Raw genomic sequence first — 18,288 nt, 5'->3', positions numbered from 1 at the left:
TGCCTCGGGGCAGGGTGCCGTAACCAGTTTCTTCACTGGATAAGGGTGCAGGCCTCTTGACCTCAGAGGACTGCTGTCCGTCGTTAACTGCACGAACGGTACGCTCTGGGCACTTCAAATGTCTTAAAAGTCTTTTGTAATGATATCTCTTGTTTTGCAGGGTTCCGGCGATGGCGGATGGCGGGCTGATGAGAGTTGAGGATCGAACCCGCGTGAGGAATAGAAGCGCCTGGAAGCACGTAAGTAAGCGCTTGTAGCCTGCTTCACGATGCGCACTAACTGTCCCTTTTATCTTGCAGGTACAAGTTGGGAGCTTTAGAGAAGCTGAAGGGTGCTGGAATACCCACTGGATTCGGTGTGGGAAGGAGTAATGGCACGTGAGTAATAAAGTTGCCCAATGTCTTTAAACGCACCTTCTTTTGTCTTTCAGATGCGGGATGCAGCGCCGAAGGCCTCCGGAGCGTGCGAAGAGCTGGTAAGCTTTGGTCTTTCAGATGCCGGAATGCAGTGCGAAGACCTCCGGAGCATGCGAAGAGTAGGTAAGCCTTTGTCTTTCAGATGCCGGAATGCAGCGCGAGGCGTTGGTGACAGCCGATGGACCAGGTAAGAGATGCGCTGCCACTGAAGACCGTAGTGCTAACCTGTTCTTTCTTTGTCTTTACAGGTGCTGCTGAAGACTGGATTCCAGGATGGTAAGCCTTTGTTCCCTTAGGCCCAGGATCAGAAGCAGAAGACACGATGAGCGTTCTGCTGCAGAGAATGCAGAATAACGCAAAGCAAGATTCATCCATCCGGTGTGGTTTAAATAGCCTCCTGTAGTGCTTAGGTCTCTCCTTCCACAGCCACGCCTAGGTAAGAAAAGAGTTCCTGCTTTCCAGAAGAGTTCCAGTGTTCTGAACCTAGGGAGTGGCTCCTGCCCCACCCAACAGGAAAAGTAGTCCCAAACAGAAGAGGATCAGGGGTTCAACTGGCAGGTAAGTAAGCAGCATGGTCTGCTGCAGGTAAGTCCACCCAAGCATTATGAGCCCGGCGCTTCCAGCGCTGGGACTGGGCATCTTTATGAGCCTGGTGCCACTGGCGCCAGGACAGGGTCCAAAAGGTCCCAATTGGGACTGGCTGGCACTCGGAACCGGGGTTATGGGTCTGCTTCCAAGGGAGTCGGGCAAGTCCTGATCTTTTGGAAGCAGAGATCATGACAAAATGTGAGCGTTGTATCACTGACTGCTGTTTAAGTCTAGGTGTCACTGCATTTACTGTTGATTCCCAAATGTAGGCGGTCGCCCATGAGAAGGACGGAGTCGTATTCCAGAGTGGAGTCCTAAGAGAAAAAGAGCTGTCCGATTGGGAGTGAGATGTAGGTGTACTCTTCGCTATACAGTGTAAAACAGGAAACAGGAGAGAAAGATGTGCCTGGCTTAATTGGACTACTGACATAAAGCCTTAAAAGAAAATGGGCAGAGAGGCGTCTCGATCTCAGAACTGATGGACTGTGGGGCACAGGGAGCGCATCCCCACTGGAGGAGCCCTTGGGCGTGGTGGTTGCTGCACACCAGGGTGTGCTGAGGGGGAAGGGATATGGGCAGCACTTGGTCTGCACGCTGTGGGTGGAAAGGTACTGCCACTGAATAGCCCACTGAGGACCCACTCTTCTGCACACAACATAGGAGTAGTAAGTGTAGCATTTCAGAATATACGACTGGGGGGACACGGGCCACAGTCAAGGAAAACAGTGAGTGTAGGATAGGGTACCGCCACTAACCAAACCTACTAAAAAAACTCACCCTTCTGCATACACCTCTCAACCCCTGAACTAAACACAACCGTACCTCTACAGCAAAACAAACTGCACGCGCTTCACAACAAAACAACCCACACATAGCCTCGCCAGTGGCGTCACCAGGAATCAAATTTAGGAGGGGCACAGAGGGGGCCAAAGACAAAAGTAGGCGGGGCACAGACAAAAGTAGGGTGGCCGCCTATAAAAGGTAATGTGTGACGTCACAAACACTCCTGCAGAGAGGCTTTTGTGCACACCAACTACCCACACCCCACTGCACTTCCCCTCCCATCAGAACGCAGGCACGAAATAATTCTGTGACTAATGGCCCTTCATTAGCAGTTTCGTGGCTACATTCTGATGGGAGGGGCTGCGAGCTGCTCGATCACTACTAGCTTTGAGACAAAAGGAGTATTGCTGTTTGATATGCAGACATTTGCCTCAGTTAGTGTCACAAATAATAGCACAGAGAACATGGTCACTGCTCCCGTTAGGTAGGGGGGCACAGGACTTCAGAGGGGGGCACTGCCCCCCCCAGACCCTCCCTAGCAAAGCCACTGAGCCTCGCACAACAGCACATGACGGCTACGAACTGAAAAACACACCTCTCCTCAGAGAACGGTGTAAACCGAACTGCAGCTGCCAGCAGCACATCACAGCTCCCTTGCCATTTTCTTCCACTCAGGCCTACTAACTTACACCCCCCTTTTCCCCTTGCTTTAAAGATAGGAGGAATGATAGCTCAGGGGCAACGTGTTTGTCTTGGCAGCAAGACAATTCACCCAACACAGGTTTAAATCCGATCCCATGCTTAGAAACCACTTGCTGGTATTAAGCACGTTATAATAGAATAATTATCAATTAAAATGTAAATCCGACAGAGCACAAATGGAGAACCTTTGACATGAGATATTAATCGTCATACGTTATATATGTACAACACATTTATGTATTCCACACATCATTTTTTGCATGTGCTATGAATTGTTCATTATCGGCATCCACGACGTGCTTCAAGCATGCACTGCTTATCACACATTATTATATCCATTCCAATTGCCACACTTCATTCTTTGTACGCATCACATAATTTACAATTGTGTTACACATTATCATTGCATGGTCGCGTGTTAATATTTAGTGCATGCTGATCACACACCATTCATTGCATACATCACACCTACTAGATTGCAAGATTCTAACTATTCGTACGTGGCCGTGCTGTTTGGAAAAGAAATTAAGCTTAGCACGTTATCGGGTGATCATATGACCCATGACAAGAGTATAGCAGAGCTAAGCAGTTTAAGTTGCACAACGTTTTAAACCGAGAACGTAGACTTGTTGACTTCTACTATTCAGAACAACATAACACGACATCGCGAGGGGCAGCCAGGGTACAGTGGCTCGTCACATGGCAACAGGGAAAACGCAAAGAACACTGCTCCAGGGAATATCACAATGTGCACTGGCAGGTTGCTGTGGGGCGTACAGTGACAGGGGGCATAGATAGAGCGGTTGTGCTGTACACTGGCAAACAGTGGCACGGCCTGGTGGCGCCACATCGGAGGGCGCACGTGCACTCGGCGACGCTACTGCCTGGCACGTGCGACTCTTTTCCCGGACCTGACATTCCAATCTGTGCAAGTGGCTGCGGCTCCACGTGGCTAGTCACGTGCGCCGCTTGTTTACAGCGCGGCCGCCAGTGGTGCAATGTGTGTCAGGCTGGCGCTGACGCGGGCACCGCCGGGGCCCTGGGCGGTAGTTCACAGCAGCAGCTGGCCGCTACCACTGCCTCGGCTCTTCCCAGGCGGTTGCGCAGTTCAAGCACAAACAACCCACGGCTGGGCCCGAAGCTGAGCTCCAGGCGACACAGAACACCGCGGAGAGACAGGCCCCGAGCGTCCCTGCAGTGGCCCGCCTCCCCCTCCCCATACAGAGCAGCAGCTCAGTGCCGGTGTCCTGTAATATTTGGTATCCCATACCGATCCGGTATCCCCTGGTCTTCGGCTGTCTTCGGCTGATTGCTGATTGGCTGCAATAAGCCTGAGCACTGGCCCCTCTTGCGAGCTGTCACAGACATAAGCAGCAGAGCACCGCGCGAGCGGCCTCCGTTGCTGAATAGATAAAACACTGTTCATTCTGAGAGAAAGCTTTGCATTAAAAAGAGAGGCTGTCTTTGAAGAAGCCGCTGATGTAAAACTTTCTCTTAGAATAATAAACAGTGATTAATCTATACCCACAACGGAACGAAGCTCGGCATTACATAAACTTTAACTTGTCATTAAAATACGAGGCTTCGACTGAAGCCATTAATGACTCGTTACAGTTCATGAAATGTCGAGCTGCGCTTTGTGGTAATAACAAGACAGTTACATCTTATGAAAAGCCTCCCTATATTAACCTGTAAGTGGAGTATTCAGCATTGCAAGATGTGGTGAGGGGGACAGCCACGGTGAAACACCTACTACTTTCCGCTCAAATGCAGTGCACGCATTTCCAGGTTGTCTCATTCGCGCCCACAAACCACCCACCCCTGCCCCAATCAATTTTTTTGGTAACATTACTAGTGGCATCTCGCATTTTAACACAACAAAAAAAACGGCAGAATCATTACAGATGCAGGGAACTCATCTATTAAAGATCTATCCAGGCGCTCTGGGGCAAAATACAGACATCCATATGCATAGCTCCCAACTCACACGCTTTTGGCGGGTGTCACCCGCCTTGTAAACAGCGGACTCACCCGCCAAACCTCATGCACGCCCATTCATTTCAATGGGCCTCTCACCCGCCAAAAGTAAAATCGGGTGTTTTCACCCGCTTTTGCGACATAAATGGTTGAGAGCTATGCATATGCAACTAATTTGCATATGGATTGCACCATACCAAATATTACAGAACACCGGTTCATGTGCAGAGGTTACTACCAGCCTGCACGCGGGAACAAACAAGGGCAGCGCCTCTTTCAGCGCAAGGACAGACGCCCTAGCGGGCTTAGGCTAGCACACACAGCCGGGCGAGGGAGTGTGTTCCTCTACCCAATACTATGGGGACCAATAGGTGTAGTATTTACAACGCAAATACCGACAAACATGTGGACCAACACCTCAACGCAGTCTGCCCGAGTAAACCCCAGATTATCATTGGAGTAGTAATGACGTTACTCCATATTTTGGGATTCCAAAGAACCCCGCGCGGACTGTGGGGTAATTAGGGCAGGTGGTAAATTTTACAACTGTAATTCCACCAGCTTTCGCAGGTAATGTGAAGGAGAAACCTCAAACGGTGGCTGGTTCTCCTCCACAGTGCATCCTAACTCACAATTCGGCTGTGTAGAAAAGTGTCAGTAACGGAATTAGTGCTAATTTCTCGCATTGCCACTCCTAATGAGTCATTTTGATGGTTGTGAAGAAACGATCCAGGGCCTAGTGTACGTTTGGCAGTTGTGGTACAACACCCAGTATTTTAAAAATAGTGGATGTTTTACCACTCCACTAAACAACGAGTTTTGAATGTTCCGTCTGCTTTTGTGTGAAGGCCATTTCATCCACCAAAATTCACTTTTGCTGAGCCTCATGGTGTCCATAGAGCTCCAAAATGGGGAAATAACATGAGTCCAATGACTTGGCATCGGGCAGACCCTTCTGGCTACTCGAATTTTACTGCATGTGGTAACACTAACGGTAAATTAAATTGGGGGTATTATCTATGATAATACCGCCAACTCATCGCGAATGTGGTGGGGGTGAGGTCAAGGTTGTGCAAGCAGGGACATAGTAATTAGGGCCAGGGGAATAGTGATTTGGTCAGTGGTACACAGGAAGGAGGCACATTGGCAGACCTATGTGGGGGGCGAGGAGGGGAGGAGTTGCTGTAGCCCAATATGTTAAAGATGATGACGCTGTGTTACAGAGATGGGGCATATGGACCAGGCGTGTGCATACAAAGCGGAAGTAGTAATCAGGGTTTGTATAGAAGCAAATGGATGTGGTCATAGTTCTGCTGTACAGGGGTGTACAACAGGGACAGCTTTTACAGAACTGTGCTGTACACGGGGCGGGGGGAACAGAGTCACTGCGATGTACAAAAAGGTCGTTTATTGTGTTGTGCAGTGACCAGGACTGTGCTATACACGAAATATATTGACAGGGCTGTTCAGTACAGGGGAGCAGAGACTAGTGATGTGCTGATGGGGTCGTAGGGGCTTGACCATCGGTTTTCTATAGAAGAGTGCAGCTGAGTTACCATGGCTCTGCTGTACACAAGTGGCCGTGACTGGGGTTTTGATGTACTGGAGGGCAGTGGCAAGCTGAATTGCCAGTTCTGTACAGGGGGACAGCGACCTGTGATGTGCTGTAGGGGTTAAGGGCCCGCCTGACCATCGGTTTTCTATAGAAGGGTGGAGCCGAGTTACCAGGGATGTGCTGTGCGCAAGTGGCTGTGGCTAGGGTTGTGATGTACTGGAGGGCAGCTGAATTGCATATGTACTGAACAAGACGGAGCGTGGCCAGGGCCGTACTGTACTGGACGGCAGCGGTTGGGCATGGCTGTGCTGCACAGGGGAGATGGTGCGTTAATGAGCCCTAACAGTACTGGGGGCGAAGTTACAAACCCCGTGCTGTACCTGGGAACAGTGGCTACTGCGCCCCTTTGCACGGTGGGCAGTGCTGCAGAGGAGAGACAATAATCAGGGACGTGTTGCACAGGAGGGCAGCGCCTTTGTGAGGGATCAGGGTCGTGCAGTGGGAAGTGACAGTGACCGGGTCTGTGCTGTGCAGCAGGAGTAGTAGTGCAGCGAGAGAGGGCCAGAGGGTCACATAAAGGCGCAGATACCGGCGCCCCAGTGTCCTTAGCGGGAAGAGGGGTGGGGGCGCTCTCTCGTGCCCAGCTCGCGGCGGCTCTTACCTCCTGGCCGCTACGGTAGCTGATGCTGGGCTCGTGTTCTTTGTCTGTGCTGTTGGCAGTCCGGCTCTAGGCTGCCGGGATACTGGAGGAGCAGGGGGCTGGCAGGGAAGCAGCTCTGTGACGTCTGTAGCAGCGGGCCAGCAGGGAGGGAGGGAGGTGGGGACTTAGCTTGGCACACTCCACTGTACACAAAGCAGGAGCCCGGCCTCCTCAGCGCTGACACTGCACCAACGGGATGCAAGGAGGAGTGTCTCCGACTGCATCTGCATAATAACGCAACCTCCGCTAGACATTTTTCTACCCCAGAACTATAGATTGTATGGTAATGGTCCCTGGTGCAATTCTAAGAGTGTTTTTTTTCTTACGTATTACAACACGTCATTAGCGTTTTTCCATTTAAAAGTTATACTTGATGCTGTTCCTATCTTTTTATAGTCATGGGTGGCGTAGACAAAACTCCATGTGCCATTTTTGAATAATGTGCGCTACCAATAACAAAGCAGTGTGTGCCCTCTAGTACCCAATTTTAACTCTTGAGAGGACCTGGTTGTTGTGAGGGAAACCCTGAGCCCCGGACCCCGCTGCAAGATAGACTCACAAGGAGACATGCGTCAGGCTCGGGCTCCCCTGTCGCACTGGCGCGGCCGGGAACGCCCCTTTTATTTATAGGGCATGTGGCGGAGTGCAACGTCACTCCGCAGCGTGCTATTCCCTTAAAGGGGCAGCACCACACTCCTCCTTTTTCATGAGGACAACAAATTCTACAACACACTTAACCCAAACACCTAGATCCCCAATGAGCCCCTTTATTCACAGCCACCCCCTCCCCTGCTGGGCGGGCCCGTCCGGGTCGGATTCTGTCATGGCTCCAATACAAAGTCACTGAAACAAGCAGGTTTCCCTCGCCCTGTCCTCAGGGGGTACCTCCTGCTCGCCTCGGGGATGGGAGACCCGCTGTCAGTTGGCGATCTCACTGGAGACCGAGGGAGGGGCTCTGAACCCCCGCCCTCGTCGGGTATGTCCGCCATGTCCTGATCTAGGAGTGCCTCGGTCCTGGGCTCCCCTAGTTTCTTGAAGAAACTGACGTTCCTTGTGACCGAAGCTCGGCCGTCTGACGCAGTCACCATGGAACCCTTGACTGCTACCACGTCCAGCGGCTCTGGTTCATATGTTAGTGACAGTTTCCCCCGGGGGTGGCTGTTTCTTATTAGCACTTCGTCCCCAGGCACGAGTTGTTGAGGGCGGTGACCCCTCCTTTCGTTCTCCTGCTCAGTCTGTATTTGCCGCTCCATCTCCACCCGTTGAGTGTCGATGACTCCAGACTCCTTTTTCCCCACCTCCGGCAGAAACCCTCTCGGGCACCGCTTGAACAGGGCTTTGCCCGGAGCTACCCCCATCGAGGTGTTTTGGGTTGTTCGATAGACCCGCAAGAACTGGTAGAGGGCCCTCGCCAAACACTGTCCTTGACCTTGTGCAATCCGGAAGACTTTGTTTAACGTGCGCATCATCCTTTCTGCCTCTCCATTAGCCCTTGGACAAAGCGGTGTGACCTTCCTATGATGCACTCCATAGCCTTCCATCAGGGCAGCAAAACGTTCACCTTGGAATGGAGCCCCATTGTCAGAGCAGAGTACTGTAGGCAGACCATGAGCCGCAAACACCTTCTCCATCGCCATCACCACATGTTCAGAGGCCACCGACTGGATGAACTCCACCTCCGGGTATCTGGAGCACTCATCCATCACCACCAGGAAATGCGTTCCCTGCAACGTGGACCCAAAGTCAGTGTGGACAACCTCCCAGGGAGGCGTGCCGCAGGGCATGGCTTTGATGGCAGGTTCCCTCTGGGCGGGCGACGCTGCCTGGCACCACACACATGAAGCTACATATTCGTCCACCCGTTTCTCAAGCTCGGGGAACCACACCTTGAGACGTAGCCGGGCCTTGGTCTTTGCAGACCCTTGGTGGCCTTGGTGTGCCAGGCCGTTCACCTCATGGGCTTTGGCCTGCGGGACCACGAACCGATCTCCTCTCAGCAATAGTCCCTTCTCAGAGAACGACAATTTCTCCTGCACTCTCCACAGCTGCTTGAACCACCTTTGCTTCCTGCGTGCGCCCAGTCAGCGACTCTAGGACACTCTTCCACGACCCTTGCTGCAGTGCCACTCTGAGGATGCAGAAACACTCGTCGTTCGCAGCCGCCACTTCCAGTTATTCGAGTGGCAGGGCATTCGGGGTGGCCCCTTCAACCACCAGCTGTATGTGATCACTGGCCTCTTCCGCACAGGCGTCAGCCTCGCCGTCCAGGCGACTCCCCGGATGGCGAGAGAGGTAGTCAGCTGCATTGTTTGCACCCGGCCGATACACCAACGAGACCCCGTATTCCAGCAGGGCCAGCATCCACCTCTCAATCCTCGCTGGTGGTTTTGACGACGAGCCGCCCAGGATCGGCAGCAGGGGCTTGTGGTCTGTCACAACAGTCACCGGCCTTTCCAGGATGTACAGCCGGAAATGCCTGCACCCCAGAGAACGGCCAGCGCTTCTCGTTCTATTTGAGAATACCGCTGCTCCATCTCTGTCAGAGCCTTGCTGGCGTAGACCATGGGGCGGACGCTGGAGTCATGTCCCACTTGCGTTAGGTACTGCTCCCAGGCCAAATGGGCTGGCGTCCACAACAATTTCAGACTGCAGGGCAGGGTCGAAGAAGGCCATCGTGTCTTCCTCTGCGAGGGCGCTTTTAATGTCCTCAAAAGCAACCTGTTCCAACGGTCCCCACTGCCACGCAGTCTCTTTTTTGGTGAGGACCCGTAGCGGCTCAGACCTGGATGCCAGATTTTTGATAAAGCGGCCACAATAGGTGACCATTCCCAGGACACTTCTCAATTTGGACACATTCTCTGGAGGTCTCGCGTCCTTCATGTCATTTACTTTCCTGGGGTCTGGAGACACCCCTCCCTCGTTGAACATGAATCCAAAGACGTCTATGTTTGTTCTAAGGAACTCACATTTTTCGCGGTGGAGTGTCAGGCCCAATGATTGCAGCCTCTCAAAAGTTTTCGCCAGTCTCTGCAGTTGGTCCACTTCCGACTTGGCAAACACCAGGATGTTGTCACTGATGTTCGGCACGCCCTCTAGGTCCGCCAGAGCCCCTCTGATAATGTTTTGAAATACCTCAGCCACAGAGGAAACCCCGAAGCTGAGTCGCTTGTACCGGTATAGACCCCGGTGGGTCGTGAAAGTCGTGATGTACCTCGACTCTGGATGCAGGAGGACTTGGTGATATCCAGCCCTGAGGTCAAGCTTCGAAAAGAAGCAAGCTCCCTGCAGCTCTGCGATGATATCGTCATTAGTTGGTGTGAGATGACATTCCCTCCTGATGGCCTTGTTGGGCAGCCTCATGTCCACACAGATTCTTACCGAATCGGGTTGCTTAGGTTTGTTGGCAACCGCAATTGGGGACACCCAGGGTGTTGGACCTTCCACCTCCTGGATGATGTCAAGGTTTACCAAGTTATCCAGCTCTTTGTCCACCAACTCCCTCAGATGGAATTGCACCCTACGGTGTTTGACGGCAATGGGCTGCACCGACTCATCGACGTGCAGTCTCACTGGATCACCAGCCATGCAACCAATCCCTTAGAACAGGCCAGCATATTTCTCCAGCAGCGTTTGTATGTCCTCCACATATACGGAGTATGCAAAGCTCACCAGTCCGAGGGCTTTGGCCGCCGCGCAGCGTAATAAGGTCTTGGTACTGACGGGCATTACCTAAAAACATGCTTTGATCTTCGAGCCCCCATGCTCCACCCGTGCCACAAATGCACCGTCCAGGGGAATGGGATGTGAGCCCCCAAACGTGAAAATGCAAGCTTTCGGGGTTGAAAGTCTGGGGGGGCAGGGCATGGCATCATAATGCTCACAGGTCATGACGTTAACTGATGTCCCAGTGTCCACCAGCACCGATAAAGGAGAGTCATTAACAGCCACGATGCACCTCGGCTGTCTTTTGCCCTTGGACTGGAGGGCGTCAATACTTCCTCCTCCTCCTCATCAGGTTGGGTACCCTCCTCCCCGTGTTCCACCTTGGCAACATTGGGAGGGCGGGACTGTCTGAAGAAACCTGATTGCACTGGACCTCTCGGCACCATCACCGGCAGGGACGCTCTGCACACCCTTGCGAAGTGATCCATCACACCACACCGTCCGCACAGCCTCCCCGCAGCTGGGCACTCACCAGGGTGGGGCAGGTCATACCTGCACTTCTGGCATGCCTCTCCCGGCTTACCGCCCCAGCCGGTCTCCGGGCACCCCTGCTGCCACGACCCACAGCGCAGACCTTTTCTGACTTGGTCATGTGGGACCCCGCTTCCATCCTTGATGCACGTACCTCAGAGATCTCCTGGCAAGGCCCAGCTCCAGAATGAAAGGAAGGGTGATCCCAGGTTCTCTCAACTTGCCTGAGGATCATCCCTGAATGAGCTGATTTCTGACCATGTAATCAGTGTTGTCCCATGCACATGCCACTGACAGTCTCCTAAAACGACCATGAAAAGTGTCGAGCGTCTCGTCTTCTTTCTGTTTAGTGGATAACATGCCAAATCGCTCGTAATCCGCATTGGCCAGTGGAAGGAAGTAGTTGTGCAGGGCTGTCTTTGCCGCGGCATAGGTGGTGTCTGCGGGCTAGAGGGAATCAAAATCTCATGTACAGCCGGTCCTGCGGCATTCAGCAATGTGGCCAGCTTGCTGTCATCACTGGTTTCCATCGTTGCCCGAAAGTACATGTCAAGGCGATCAATCCATCGCCTCCATCTAGGCCCCTGGCTGGATGGGGGGCCAAACACATCAAACTCTGGTATGGGCGAGAGAGCCGCCGGCCATTGCTGGTGGTGGAGGTGGGAGTGCTCCTTGCTGTTGGGCCACTGCCTGCGCCCCGTCCTGGTTTGCTGGATTACTCATGGTTCAAAGCGCACAAGCACCCCTTCAGTATTGCAAAAGGAGCCGCAACTCACCCAGCTTGGATCTTCTCCTCACAGACACCTTGATCTTCCACCTTCCACACCAGGATTACAGCCACACAGGCCTCCTTGATCTTTAAAACTCCCCACCAGTTCTGCACCAGCGCACACAGCACTCACCAGATTCCAGTAGGAAGAGTAGTCCAGTGGCAAGTCACCAGATTATCCAGCACAGAGGAGTGTCCAAAAATTGAGCCAGGGAGGCCTAGGGTAGAAGTCTCAGAACAGCCAGTCTCCCCCCAGTGCCTCACCTTCACTCAGTGATTTACACCTCAAAAATCGCAATAAATTGAACTTCCCAGGTATGTCCATGTAGGAATAGCAATCCGCTATTCATATTTCCCAAAATTGTGCCTGAATGGCACTCACAGGCCCCTACGGAGCTCTGTGAAACATCTGTGTTTGAGGGACAAAATGGCCGCCGCCACGTGGGCCACACCCTCCCCCAAGCGTGGAACGAGAGAAATCCTTCCCTCGTTCGAGCAAAAAATTATTTAAATCAATCACCGCTGGGTCCGGGCATGTCTTTGGCCTCGTCGCCACTGTTGTGGGGGAAACCCTGGCCCCCACTGCATTGATCCGTGAGCCCCTGGCCCCTGCTGCAGGACACTTGAAACACTTGTGTATAGGCGCGTTACAAATGCCATATCATATCATATCATAGACTCACACGGAGACATGCGTCAGGCTCGGGTTCCCGCCGCACCGGGAACGCCCCTTTTATTTATAGGGCACGCGGCGGAGTGCAACATCACTCCACAGCGTGCTATTCCCTTAAAGGGGCAGCACCACACTGGTAACATTTTTATCGCCACCTCTTTGGTAGAGGTAAAGTTGTACATATTACCAAGAAATACATAATACCGCCAGCAGTAAATATCCCACAAACCTCGAAAGTGTTAAGGGGTAATATGGGTGGTATATTATTTATGTAATACCTCCAGTTTTACCATTATTACCATAACTGTAATAAGGCATAGTGTTACGAAAAACAAAGGCAATGTGCCAGTAGAGAGATGGATGGATATACTTCTACACAAGGGCTTTGGCCATGTACCCGCCCTTTTAATGTTCATGTTGAGGGGGCATTGGTGGCCTAGTTCACAGGAGAGCATCCAATTGACTCGTTCACGCTGTCATTCAAATGTAATGAGTGTAAGATGGTATTGAAGATAGCATAAGTTGAATTCCCTGCTGACAGTTTCAACTTGATTTACAGCTTGCTAATAGGCTGCAAAAGTGATACGTGGTTGACTGCATCTTTCTGTTTATTGCTTCTCAGTTGATGGTTAACTTTATTAATTGCCTTTTCTGATGGGGGTTAGTGGTAACAAAGCATTCATACAGAGATAGACTGCATTTGGACCCAAGGAATGAAGTCTTGTTCCAGTGAACAATTAATGCACACAGAAGAAAGCCATTCATAATCATGATTACTTTATTTGTCAAATAATGGTGCTTATTTAAATATGTTCCCATGGCAAGTCCATTTTTCATTCTTACTAATATACTAGAAAAAAGTCACATGGCTGCACTAACTCACCGAAGGAGGGTCTAATGTGTTCTTTCTATTTCTCGGGACATTTATTGGAATTATACTGGATCCAATATCTGACATTTGGTTATTCATACTTATCCTGAACTGCCACAAAGGAAGTTCAAGAGGGGATTTTTATATACTCTAGGCCGCCGTCCTATAATTAAGATAAGACCAATTTGCCCAGACGTTTCCCACAATTCTATTGCTAAAAACATTGGATTCGCTGGATGGATTTGGATGCCATTTTCCAAATCAAATGTTTGGCACTAGCTCCTCCAAATGGAACATTTTAGGGAAAATGTTCATAAGTTAGATGGCTACGTGACTACATTCACACCAGCACAGAAAGGGTTGATGGGCCGTCCAAAGGCTGGACTCCTGAAAGGAATTAGTTCAGGAAACGGCCTAGAACTCTCTGCCCAAATTCAGCATTCAACCATGTTGCAGGCATCAATGGTCAACTGGCAATGTTACAATATAACGAGGACTGAGGGAACAAAGGATACCATACTTATTGTAAACACTTACTGGAATCCAAAAGACATCTCAAATGACCAATATATTTTGGTGGTGGATAATTTACTTGAAGAAGCCAGTGAGTCTCACCAGCTGAAACACATCATCATAAATGGTGACCTAAATGCCATATGTTTGGAACTAGAGGCACATACTCAACTTCACCCACAAACCCACCTAGCCCTGGAATGAGGAAGAAGATGGGAGAAGCTGATACAAATTGGGTCCGGCAACAACGAGCAAATCTGTACCAGCAAGACGCAGAGCAGATACTTTGCACATTGTGCGCGAAAAAAAGAAAGGATTTCTGGTCCTTAATTAGGGCAGCTAACAAAAGTAACAACGACTCACTCCAAAACAATGTGAGTGAAGCGACATGGGTTAAGTTTTTGAAGACTTGTACAAAGCTCCGACGACCTTAATCAAAACTCTTGAGCAACAAAATATATCAACCTGGGAGATTCCTTGCGATATTGAGACCATATTGAACAACATTTAAAAACTGAAAAATTCGAGAGCCCCTGGCCCTGACGGGATATCGAACATTGATTTAAAGAGCAATGTTGGTGCCTGGGCACATCTCATTAGCAAAATCTTCTACAACTGCAACGTAAATAAATCAATTCCTCCTTCTTGGAAGACAGCTAATGTTGTTCCCATCTTTAAACGAGGAGCAAAGAAAGACCCGCAACATTATCGTCCAATAGCGATCCTCGATGTCACTGGCAAGGTATTTGGGTCATGTGCTCTGGATGCACTTCATCTCTGGCTGAAAGAAGTGGACTTCATCGATCATTATCAGACAGGCTTTGTAAAGAACACAGGCACAACAGCAGCCATCTTAGTGTTGAGCAGCCTGAAAACCAAGATCCAACAGGGCAGCCCTAGAGTTTTCATGGCTTTTGTAGATCTGGTACAAGCCTTTGATCCAGTTAACAGGGACCGTCTTTGGGAGAAGTTAGCAACAAAGAATTGTCCGGAAAAACTCCTGGCCCCTATCAAAGCGCTCTACCAGGAAACATCTATGAGAGTCAGATTAAACAGAGCAGAACATCTATCAAAAGACATCCCCACTGCGCGCGGCGTGAAGAAGGGATGCCCATTGGCTCCAGCCTTATATAACACCTACATGGTGGACTTCGAAGATTGGGGAAACAACATCAGAAGCTTCCCTCCGACGATAGGAGAAGCTAAGGTGTCCAGGCTTCTCTATGCAGACAATATCATTTTATTATATAAAACCGAAGTCGGTCTGCAAAGACAATTGAACAACCTATTGGAATACTTGAAGGCAAACAACTTGGAATTGAATGAAGCAAAAACCAAGATCATGTTGTTCGAAAAATTGTCAAGGAAGGTGGAAAGGGAAAAATGGCACGCAGCAGAGGAGAAGCTGGAAAAAGTAAAAAGCTTTAAATACCTAGGTGTCATCTTGAGCAGTAATCCGTCAGAAGTCCCCATGCAGGAAAACTTGATAGAAAAAATGAAAACACTGACAATCCAAGCAAAGGCAGTGGATAGAAAGTATGGCCGGTTTTCACTCATTCCAGTAATTACTTTTTTCAAGGCAAAAGTGGTGCCGAGTCTAATTTACGGCACAGAAGCAATGCCCCAAATCCCAAAACACATCTGGGACAAACTCGAGGGATACTTTTGGTGGCAGGTTCTCGGCCTTCCACAAACAACCCAGATACCCCTCATTAGGCGTGAACTTTGTCTAACATCTTTAAGAGGAACGATTGCTAGAAACACCATGATGCTATACAGGAAAATCATCCTGGAACCAAGAACAAGAATCTTCGAAATCATAAAAAAGGAAATCGACAGTGGGAAGAATAAAATGTTGACAACATGGGTCTCGGACAACACCAACCTTCTAGAAGAATTAGTTTCCGCTGAAGCCACCCTCATAACTAACCCAGATAAAGTGGCAAGGAAACTGACCAAAATGGATTGGATCAGAACCTTGGAAGCCGCGGGAAACTATAAACTAACAAAAAACTTCCCACCCATCCAATGAAAGTCAATGTAGTAAGGGGTTACCTGAGCAAATTTCCAAACGAAAACCTTGGATACACCTTCCTGAGAATCCGCCTAAAGCTCATGAGAACAAACGAGATAAGGGCGATAAGAGGAGAATCTGCTACCAACAAATGCAGATTCGGTAGCACAGAGGAGCAGGTGGAGACATTTCATCACCTACTTTTGACCAGCACAGGCACAGAGGCAGCAAGAGCCATCTACCTGGGCAAAACTTTGAAATCAGCAACGACAAATTATGAGGAAGCATGGTGGATACTCCTAATAACCGGCGAAAAAACTCATTAGACAATTGCTTTGGCCCTATTCATGGAAAATATTAGTTTGGAACTGCGAGACACAGACACAAAATAACATAAAACAGGTCATAAGGACATTTAGACCTTGACAGTAATGGGAATAAACGTCCTCACTACTCTCCTTCTTACTCTCCTCCGTTTCCCTCTGGACCCTTTCTCACTGTGATTCTCTTTTTCTTTGTCCTTCTTTTCTCTTCTTCCTTCTGCTAAAGTCAAATGGAAACATGTGGAAATGCTATATGGATCATTTTGTAAAAATTGTAATACAATGAAATCAAATAAAAAAATTAAAAAATTAAAAGTTATTCAGAAAACAATAAAACGCTTTTTACAGCCTACTCCCTGTGACTGAATGCTATCTGGTGAGGGTGAACCAGCTCAAGAATTTTTGATTTTTATTAAATAAAATGATGCAGGTAATTCTGTTGCTAAAAGGGGGTCTGCAAAGAGAGTGCAAAGGGAGAGAGCAGTCTGCAGTCACTGAGGAATACACTGCGTGGACGCTTTGTGGCAGTAACTCTGTTGTCTACTGCTTGGAGGCGTGTCTTCAGCTTCCTGTTTGAAAAGCTACTCCACCGCAAAGCGGACCGCAAAGGGAGTGCAAAGGGAGAGAGCAGTCTGCAGTCACTGAGGAATACACTGTGTGGACGCTGTGTGGCAGTAACTTTCTGTTGTCTACTGCTTGGAGGCATGTTTTCAGCTTCCTGTTTAAAAAGCTACTCCCCGCGAAGCAGACCGCGAAGGGAGTACAAAGGGTTCCATGTCTTAAAATCGTGGCAAAAATGGCAGTGTTTACAAAATATCGCGGCAAAAATGCTGTGGTATTGCCGCCACAATCATGTAAAGGATGCGGGGGACACCCCTGCAACCCCCGGACCCATTATACCATTTAAGGGGAGCGGGGGACACCCCCGCAACCCTCGCTCCCCTTAAATGGTATAATGAGGTACACCTTTACCGGGTCAAACCACAGCATTTTTGCTGCGATTTGTTTTACTGGCAACATTTTTGCCGCGATTTTATTACCTAATACCGTACAAAGGGAGAGAGTAGTCTGCAGTCACTGAGGAATATGCTGTGTGGACGCTGTGTGGCAGTAACTCTCTATTGTCTACTGCTTCGAGGCTTGTTTTCGGCTTCCTGTTTAAAAAGCTACTCCCCCGCGAAGCGGACCGCAAAGGGAGTGCAAAGGGAGACAGCAGTCTGCAGTCCACAGTGCGGAGAAGGAGAAGGAGCCACGGAAATTTAAATTGCCACTACCCGTGGAGTTTGAGGTACGCGTGATGGGTATGTGTGACATTCAATAGCAATGTAAAATGGCATTGATCATCTAGACTGTTTTAGGCGCAGACTTAGCTACTAAACTCCTAATTAACATTATAAACTTAAAACCAACTTTCAGCTGCGTACTCCTTATTACGCGCCCAGGACCTGCAGGGGTTGCCGTTTGGCTTCCTCTTTGACCTGGGTTTGGATTTACTTCACTTTCATCTTAAATCCCAAAACAATTTGGTGAAGTGAAGGAAGAAGTTTGGTGCATATCCAGATACTGTGTGGCTCCCCCATTGGAGGTTTCCGCTATGATCTTGATTGTTCATCAAGGATAACTGCAGTTTATCTTATATTTTTACCCAATTGTTGAATCCTCCTTTTCTGTGCAGCACGTGAACCGTGACTCATATACTGCTTTTGGGCGGTGGGTTTGGCTGTGTGAGCTTGGCGAGGCTTTGGGGGACCAGAGCACTAAGGTGAAACGATTTTGTCCCAACGTTCTAGAAATACTGCTATAAGCCTAATCTAAGATAATGCGCCCAGGGCTACGTAGCCAAATGGGCCATGAGTTACCAGCAGGAAGCTGTACTACTACGGCGATGGTGGAACAGACTGGGGGTTCTTTTCTGCCGAGTATTTAAAACCGAGTCCTACCACCTGTCTCAACTTCACTCTGTAGATTTGCACCATAATCCACTGTTGGGGAGAATCCAGGATGGGAGGTGGGCCCTGTGGATATCAATGCTTAGTCAGTCCCACACCTGACCTTAAATCTGGACGATCAATTTAACCCAGGAACTCCACCTCCTATTCTGACTGGTCAAATTGATAGGCACTCTATTAATAGGAGGGCACCTGTAAGTAACATGGTAAATATGCCCTTGGTTCAGTCACAAACACCAAGGGATATCCCAGGGACTTGCC

The 18,288-nt window shown here is 49.6% G+C and overlaps 1 protein-coding gene across 1 annotated transcript in view; it reads right to left on the bottom strand.

The window, feature by feature from the left end:
- Window positions 1–6,811, bottom strand: part of MOSPD1 (motile sperm domain containing 1) — a 371,546-nt gene extending 364,735 nt beyond the window's left edge. Inside the window, exon 1 of the mRNA XM_069612820.1 lies at window positions 6,683–6,811. The gene's annotated coding sequence lies outside the window, so the exon portion shown is untranslated. The remainder of the gene's footprint in view (window positions 1–6,682) is intronic.
- Window positions 6,812–18,288: the final 11,477 nt, after the last annotated feature.

Source organism: Ambystoma mexicanum, chromosome 5p (assembly GCF_040938575.1).
Source record: "Ambystoma mexicanum isolate Mex_15411 chromosome 5p, UKY_AmexF1_1, whole genome shotgun sequence".
Taxonomy (NCBI): domain Eukaryota; kingdom Metazoa; phylum Chordata; class Amphibia; order Caudata; family Ambystomatidae; genus Ambystoma; species Ambystoma mexicanum.
This window is presented reverse-complemented; position numbering and strand designations above follow the sequence as displayed.